Raw genomic sequence first — 9,343 nt, 5'->3', positions numbered from 1 at the left:
CGCACGGTTGGGTAATGCTGGATTACAAGTAGTGACGAAAGGGGTGGTTTCAGTATGAGTCTTGGGTTTGTTTGTAAGTGCAGGGGGAAGGTCTTTCACACAATCACCTTTACGCTATATATATGGGACGAGGGTACACTTAAAAGAAAAGATGGACTAGAGATCAAAGTAGTAAAATTATAACAACTGGAATAAGGTTACCCGTTCACGTCTACGACCACAATTAAGCATCGTACTTATAAATTCCTATAAAGTAAATTGTTATTTCACCTTAAAACAGTGAAATCAGGTGTGAAATGTACATTGAGTTAAGTTAGCGTCCGGATAATGTTAGGAATTTGATATAAGTATTAATTATTACATGCATAAATCTACCGGCCTTCGATCACAAATCTGATTGTCTATCCACAGTCCTACTGCTATGCTGTACGCTATATATATATATATATATATTTTTTTTCTTTTTCTGTAACAGATGCATGGTATATCGATCATTTAGCATAAATACTAAAAGTATCTTTATATTCTTTATCGTAGCATCTCGAAGATTGTCCGCGGTAGGCTGGTGTATCAAATGAGCGCCGCACTGGAGTCCCAAAAACGAAATGATAAACGCGATGGCGCCTAATTTCGTAAAATCGATATTAATATGAATTTGGATCCACACGGAGGCTCCAGAGGCCGATTTCTAAGAATGTGATCCTGGATCCTTAAGGTGTTGTTCTGTATTTTTACGTCATTAACATGCTAGAATGCAAGCGTCTGTAAGAACAGGGTAATAACTGCTAACAACCTGACATAGTTATAGTTATTCATTCGATTTTCAGTCTTTTACTGAAAAAGTCTTTTCGAGTATTTGCTTTAACTCATCTTATATTATTATTCAATAATATTTGGTTAACAGAGTCTCCAAGGGAACATGAAACAGACGTGAAGACAGCGTAGGGGTCTCGACCTGGAGAAATTCTAATTCTGGAGAAACTTTCGGCAATGCTGGATTCAGACTTCTGATTCTGCTGATTGTTTGAATTCAGAGGTATTTAAAAAAAAAAATTCTGTCGTTGAATGGGCTCCTTGCAATGGAGTACTGTCAGTAATATGACTAAGGGTTGATAATCACGATTATGACTTGCAATTTAACTTCGACTCCACGAGGTTTAGATATTACAAAGGATCCCCTTATCACCTTCTGTTTTACGCTTATGTCTTGTGATATTCGAATCCGTCAGCTCATAAATGATATCAAATGCGCATGTGCATTAGCTGACATGTGTACTTTTAAGTCTTAGTGCAACAGTCATCAATATCAGTTAAAGCCACTTCCTACTTTTCTCCACCACTTCAGTATGTTTGGATTTTCACTTTCCGCATATTTTTAAATAATGAAAAAAAAAAAAGAAAAGAAAAATGAGTGGACTACTGAGTTTATCATTGTCTTAACTTTACGATTACGTCAATACCCATCGCCCCTTTTGTCGTTATCTCATCAAAAATAAAGGAACTAGTGATAAAGATATTAGAAATGATTTTACGATTTTATACGTACGTGATCCCATCCTTTAAAATAGATGTTATGTGACCTTCGCAATCTCCAAACAACCAATGACGTGCCTGATGTTACTAATATTCCTTTTTGGGTCCTCCAAGTGAAGAACGAAGTCTTTATGCACAGCCCAAATCGATACCTGAATGAGCATATTTAGTTACTTTCCGTCCCAAACACCCTAAATGAGACAAAATCTGCAAACGACGAGCACTCGTGTCACTTTTGTATGGGAGATCCCCCAGGGAAGCAAATCATCATCTGTCCCACTTGATTTTTCGTAAGGTCAATGATAACTGTCCGTTGAGAGTATTGGTTCTGCTTCACTCAGTTCAGACTTCGATGGAACATGAAAGGTTTTATGGTGAGAAGTAATGGTGACCTGACATTCGTGTACTTTTTTCAGTTGGGAGAAACCGCGTGAACTCACGCACTTTATTTTCTTACTTTCACTGAAGTTGCACGATTTGAAATTAATGTTGAAACTTAATTATTTGCGTGTGCCGACTTCTTTATTAACTGTCTGTGATACAAATGTAGCCTTGGACTCCGAACTAACTCTAGGAGCGTGAAAAGTAAAGCTGACCACTCCCGATAGGAAGAAACAGTCAGTAAAAGGAAGAAACCTTCTAATTGAAATTTCATTAACAAAGGTCATCAAATTTGTTCGAAAACGTGGACTCCTGACGTGGAAGTTAAATAAAGGAAAATAGCAATTAGCCGTTCGCAGTCCATTAAGTACTATCGCCCCATATTAGGGAATACAAGACAGTCTTGGATTCTGGATCCCATTCAGTGGATTCTGGATTCCGGTGCTGGATTCCAGTCTTTTTCATGGAACGTGGATTCTAGATTCCATTCCTTAGTGGGATTTCCGAGTACTTGAGCTCTATTCTGGATTCCAAAGCCCTGGATTCCGGATTCTACAAGCAAAAATTTCCCAGACTCGGGAATCCGGATACCCTTACATGGGGCGAAGAACTAGTCAAATATTTTCTGACCTGTTCACGCATATTTACTTAACCAGTGGGAAATTTACTTTTCCACTAGCGTTCGATTTTATATGATGAATCGGAGTAACTTCTGGTTAATGCAGCTTTTTTAGGCTGGACCACATTTTAAACTAGAAGAGGTTTGGTATTGAAAATATATTTTTTTTCGTCTTGTTATTACAGACTTAACACGAATGTTCGGGGCAGTGGGAAATTAAATGAAACTTGGAAAGGTATATTTTACTGGCTGAACTAATTTTTGAACAATATATATCATTGGTAAAGGGAAAAAAGGAATTTTAATATAGTTTTGGTGGGAAAATGAAGCATGTTTTACTTAAAAGTGGCAAGTATTTGAAGGACTGACGATTTTTTATTGTGACAGCGGCCGGTACTGTCACGCAACGCAAATTGAACATTTGACTAAATTTGAGTAGCCTGCGTAGCAGGCGCTTGGAAGTAGTAGGTGAAAGAGAGAATGGGCGCGCGCGAGGGAGACACGCGAGAGGTGAGCTGAGAGAGCGCCTGCACGGAAGGCCCCCGAAAATCGTTTCAACTCCCATTCTGTGAGTGCGGACATTTCCAATTGGTCGAGAGCTCCCGAAGGAAAAAGTTACCACGCAGGGCGAGAAAACTGTCAATCAATAGTACACGAACAACGTAGTGAGGATCTTATATTACACCACTAGCTCCTGAAACCACTAAATTATACAATCGAAGTTCAGGTCTAGGAGGTCACTTCAATCTTGTTTGTTTATTGTTTAAACCTCATGGCGACCTTGCTTATGGCGAGGAAGCCCAATAAGAGAAGCCACTGGGCTTATAAGGAATGGGCTCCCTCAGTTAGATAATTAGAACAAATATTAATTAAGTTTAATGGAACTATGTGGCTGTAATGTCAAAGAAAAGTTGGAGTGTTCAAACGGTATTCACGATGGAAAGAATTGAGATCAGATACGCATTAGCAGAAGTGGCGAGAGACAGAAGACTTGTCGAATCGTTGCAATGAAGATCAGAGGAAATATTCTTTGCTCAGGAGAACTTGGTAGCCTGTGTTGTCGATGGAACGCATACCATCAAAACTTGGACATGATTTATGAAATGAAACACTTACCAGGGGCATGAATTTGAAAAAAAACATTTCACTATTGTATTATTCGACGTTCGGAGGCGACCTGAGGTCTGTTGTTTATGTCTCGTTACTTCAGTAGAAAACGTGTCGGTACAGCCTGTACCGACACGACGAGTTTGTGTTCTGAAGTTTAGGTCCGCTTAGTAAGACATGTCTGTTCCAAAAACAGCTGCCACTTAGCGCAGTAAAAGTTTTCCACTTACGCTGTGATCGTTGGTGTCTGTACAGTTGTGGCCAAGTAAGCTCAGAGAACAATATTTTTATTTATTATTTTTTTATAATACACAGCATGCATTCAAAAAAGTCGTTTTCTGTCAAAACTTTTGACAGATCACGCAACGGCTGCCAGGTAATTAGGTTGGGGCGGGAAACGGTTTCCGGGGGCCTTCCGGGCAGGCGCTCCCTCTCCCGTGGCGTGTCTCCTTCTCGCGCGCCCGTTTTTTCTTGTCCCCACTACTTCCAAGCGCCTGCTACGCAGGCCAAACTTTGAGTTGAAACCTTCAATTCTGAATCGCGATTTGCCGCAAGTTTTTTGGCATAACTTGACAAAATATCTCTTAATCTTTAACTAAAGCATGTTTTTAGGTCTGGCTTAGGTGCCACACTGGATAATTTTCTGATGATTTTGAGGCATATATTCGTGCATTTTGATTTCTTAGTTGGATTTGTGAAATAAAGACGACCATTTTTTGCTGATTACAGAAAGATAATGCCAAAAATGGTACTGAAACAGTAAGAAGGGGTAATATGCTTCCAAATGAGTGCAAAATAGTCTAGGATTTGATGACCCGAGGCACTTTTAAACGATCGTTAAAAAACCTGTATAACAGAGACTAAAATTAGCATATTTTAGCCGCGCTAACGGTCGTTCAGCAGTGAAATGCTGGGAATGGCAGTAAAATAGACAATTTCCTTATTCTAACTGCAATTTCGTTATTAGCGGATGGATATTAGTGTTGATAGTAAAAATATAAGGTAAATGTTTTTCGCTTTTAGGGAGACTGCTTCTCAATTATACATTAATAGCTTGAAAAAATCGCTCAGGATATCAATTCAGTACCAATCAAAACTAAATTAATGAAACAAAACAAACTCACTTCAAGCCGTCAAAGAAGCTCTTTTGAAAATTCGAAAACTCATCTCCGACGCTCACGATGCATCGAATATGGACAGGTTACAAGGGAAAAACCACGAAAAATTGCCACATGGTATCATGGAAAGACTGCATAATCCTCCTTTGTTAGAATCTTTAGGTTTAGTCTGTAACGCGTTAGCACGAGGAATATTGGCAGCGCGTAGAAACTGTTCTTCTAGAAAAGTATCATTGTATCCACGAGCAAGGAGATATGTTTTTAGGCATTAATGCGAAGTTTAAACTTAACGTTTGTCGAATAGATACGGCGGTCGCGAAGGGCTAAATAATCTGAACGGAATGGCTATCTTAATGTGATGAGGATGGCATGATGAGCTGAGAAGGTGTTGATGCATATGTTTATCTGTGCTTTAGTAAATACATTTAGATCAGTTTCAATTACACCGTTATGTAGAGATACCTGATGACGTCCAATAAATGTACATTAGTAAGTGAGTGAGAGCTGACCTGCGGTTTTCTAATACAACTGGTATTCTGCCAAAAAAAAACTATGTGGTTTATTGGTGCTGAAGTAGAGCAGGAGACGAGTGCACCCCCTCCTAAAAAAATCCTGGATCCTCCCCTGTAGTGAACTTAAAAATGGGATGAATGTTATTGAGATAATCGACGATCTTCTGTCCAGATCATGAAAGTACCATCGATTTATTTCCACCAGGTGTGAGGCTGCCAAGGGGCGTTAGTGAGAGCGTTAGGTTCGAACATACCGAGAAAAAGGTTAGCAAAAGAAGGAGCCATTTTAGTACCCATAGCAGTATCATAGATTTGAAGATAATGCTGTTGGTTAAACGTGAGCTTATTCAAAGTAAGGATCATGCGTAGTAGATCACATAGTGTCTCTGTGGGGATGTGTTTGTTAGAGCGGGTATCAAGAAGATTACGGCATGCATCAATTCCTTGATTATGTGGAATGTTGGTATAAAGGGATGACACATCAAGAGTTACAAGAAAAACGTCGTTAGGTAGGTTACCAAGGTCAGAAAGTTTATTGATGAAGTCGGTAGTGTCTTTAAAGTGTGAACCCAAGGTTGAGACTAGAGGGTTAATGTGGTAGTCAAAAAATTGTGGGATATGTTCAGTAGGGTGGCTGTTAGATGAAACTATGGGACGTCCAGGATTTCCCGTTTTATGTATTTTAGGTCGAATGTAAAAACGTCCCTGTTTAATGTTTGTCTGTGCTATAGGTACTTTTTAGTCTTTTCGTCGATGTAACCGTCGTTAAACATACGTTCAATGTAAACCGTAACATGCTGTTGAGTAAGGTCAGTAATGTCCCCGTCTAGTTGTCGGTAGAATTTAGCGCCATTTAACCCTCGGACGTACACGCAAATTCATAGTCCCACCTTGGTACAAGGTGGGGGAGGGGGGGTGGGTGGATGGAACCTCCCCCCTGAGTTTTGTTTGATATGTTGCAATATTTTGAAACGATTTTACCTTAGGTGGAAAGACTTTGATCTTGTTAACAAGATGAGGTATATTTTAGGGGTGGTGGCGCTGCTGGAGGCCTGTGACGTCACCAATAATAGTTACCATCTTGTATTTTACCAAGAATCAGAAATCAGGTTAAAATTGCGAGAGATGGTAATTTTTGTGTTTTACATGAAAAAAAAAAACACATAAATAAGCACTTTGTACGATTTTGGCCACAAGATTTACTTTTATTGTTGAAAAAAATTGAAAAAAACATGTATTTTCACCCCAAATTGGCTTGACCACCTGCTACTTATGACGACATAACTCGTAACCATAGCAACTGACCATCACTAAACTTGTCTCAAAATGTGCACGAGGGATGAACGAACAGCTACTGAAAACATCAGGTACTGACGTTTTATCCTCTAGGAAAAAAAACTCAGTAAACCTTATGGGGGAGTGGCTGCCACTGAGAAAAGAAAACCTGAAAAAATTAGATGATTTTCATATATTCATAACTCTATCATCATCCCTTCACGGGCTTATAGCGAACCAATTCAAGGATCTGCTCCGAGTTGGCTTGTTAGCTCAATTCAGGTAATAGCGCTGCACTGGTATCGCAGAGCAGTCAAGGGTTCAATTCCCGTACAAGCCAATTTTTTCCAGGCTTTTTTTTCACAACTGCAAAAGTTGCGTCTACAACTTGCGATGATCAGTATTATTTCACATAATTCTTCACTTCGCAGTTCTCATATATGATTTTCATATATTCATATATTTTTTTACCAGTTTAACTGACTTGTTTCTTCACGCGTGAAGACTACCCTGGGTACCAGGGGTTTTTTCCCGCGTGCGAAGAGAAGCTTCATCGTCCGCAAGCCAACACATCCTCGGCCTTCGGCGGAAGACACGAGCGGCGAAGCGGGTCACTTTTTTTTACCGAAACCGGAAACCGCGCATGAAAAGCCTCCGACACCCAAGGTAACATGAGAGTGAAATAAACATTCTTTGTGACGTCAAGGTTTGAAAAAACTTAAAGTTCTGTAAGGAAAAGGCGTTAAATCACGAAAAAACATGAAAATACTATCATCATATGATATACAAAAAATACCGTATATTGTTCACATGGTTATAATCTGGCTCAGAAATTGGATAACTCCGTTCAAATTGTGAAGATTAATGGTCACGCATGGCGGAGGAAAATTTTTCCTAGGCATGAGGCGAGTTATACCTAGCAGAGCGTTTACAAGGCAGGTAGGGTAACCCTCTTGCTAGGGTTACCCTAACACTCAGTTAGGGTTACCCCAGCGCTAGGGTAACCCTACCTATCTGGTAACCAGGTCAGGTGAAAAAAAAGGAAATATACGAGTGCTAGGATAACCCTCTTCTTAGGGTAACACTAGCACCAGGGTTACCCTCCCTTCTTGTAAACAGGGCTTATACGTATGAAATCATCTCTGCTGACTAGTAAATTGATAAGCGCCGTCGCGTTTCGTTTAATCGATTTAATGCGCTAGTCCTTTAATTTAGACTATTCCTCATTTTGAACACGTTTTTCGCACTCTTTTCTATTCAGTAACACTGCTAGCTTAACTTAAATTTTGGCCGTTTTTTTTTTTTTTGGCTTAACATGATACTCCCGTTTCGTCGTTGTCTTTATATAAGTAGAGACCTTTAGATTCTAAGACGAGTACGACTACGTGTGGGAGATTTTCTAAATACTAAGTAGTGCGCGCCCGTGAACCAGCCTCATTTTGGCAGGAAAACGTTGTTGACGTCGTCTACTACGAGTTTTAGCGAAAATGTCGTTGTAGCAGAAACAAATTATAAAGTGTTGTAGGTTTTATGATTTTGCGGCTGGGAGATAGCTTATCCTCCTTCAATAATGAGAAAAGTGCTAATTTCTTAGGTGGAAGTGAAGTACAATAAAGCTTTCCGGCAAATCTCGTTATTGTAGTCTTTCTCGTCCAAGAACCTAAAGTTCTCTAGTGAGATTTAGAAAAAAGAAACACGTTTAAAAAAATTTGCAAGTAATGAAATCCAGGTGGGTAGAATTGACGTTTGAGGTTTCCTGTTTTACGTAAACGTCTTTATAATTACAGTGTAAGATTATATTACCGGGTACCTTCCGTTGTGTCTCACGTGCGAGTGATGTATTGCACAATTTCCGTAAAACGGCTGTTCTGAATAAAAAAGATGAATTGTAAACTAAAGGAACAAAGCAAAGGATTCTACTTACAATTTTTTGGCGCCGCACCTATGCTTAAATTTCTTCAGTCGCTTTCTTTACATTTTTTATTTATGTAGTTGTCTGCCATTTTTTCCCGGGAAATTTTTTTTTCGGCAGGAAGAACAATTTTTACAGACAAATGTGCAAAACCTTTTAAAACGTGGTTCTAGCGCATACAGCTGCATGTAACGCCCTCAAAATTCATTAATAGAATCCTTAGGAGTGAAGCTTTAGTTTAAAATAGTTTTTTTTTTTTTTTAATATTATTATTTTTACTATTATTTTTATTTTTTTCAGGACAAAGTATTCGACATTAGATTCCCATAGAAACAATTTAATTTCTCACGCGGTTACCTTCTCGTCAAGATGGCTTCCAAAACCGTGACAAGGTCTATTCGAAACTGCAATGACCTAGTTATATAAGGCTTTGACGAAACTGACTTTGCAATTTTTCGTAAATTTGTAAATCCTCAGTGTCTCTTTGGTGCGTTTTGCTAGTACATAGCAAAGGGGAAATTTATTTATTTATTTATTTATTTATTCTTTTCAATTCGACGAAGGCCTCAGTACTGCGACATTTTTGTCAATTTTGCAGTCTTGGGAAGGTAGCCTGCGAGTAGAGGTTCTCTCTTGCAACAGCCTTTACGAAGTCGTTTGCGTGGTTTGTCTGTCGCCTAGTTTGCAACGGGGTAAACAAACCAACTACGCGACAGACAAGCCATGCCACGCAAACGACCTCGTAAATGCCAAAAGCGATGCAAGAGGAAAACCTCTGCTCCCAGGGTATTGGGAAGGTCATCGGTAGATTACTGTCTACTGCATCTTCAAAAATGAAGAAAGGATTCGATCACAATGCAATTTGTTAGTATTAACAGGGCTACAT

General features: G+C 39.2%; 1 pseudogene; it reads right to left on the bottom strand.

Annotated features, from left to right (window-relative positions):
* Window positions 1-5,462: 5,462 nt before the first annotated feature.
* On the bottom strand, window positions 5,463-7,118 carry LOC140932154 (uncharacterized; annotated as a pseudogene).
* Window positions 7,119-9,343: the final 2,225 nt, after the last annotated feature.

This window comes from Porites lutea, chromosome 3 (assembly GCF_958299795.1).
Source record: "Porites lutea chromosome 3, jaPorLute2.1, whole genome shotgun sequence".
Classification (NCBI taxonomy): domain Eukaryota; kingdom Metazoa; phylum Cnidaria; class Anthozoa; order Scleractinia; family Poritidae; genus Porites; species Porites lutea.
Note: the sequence above shows the minus strand (reverse complement) of the source record. Positions and strands in the feature narration are given on the sequence as shown.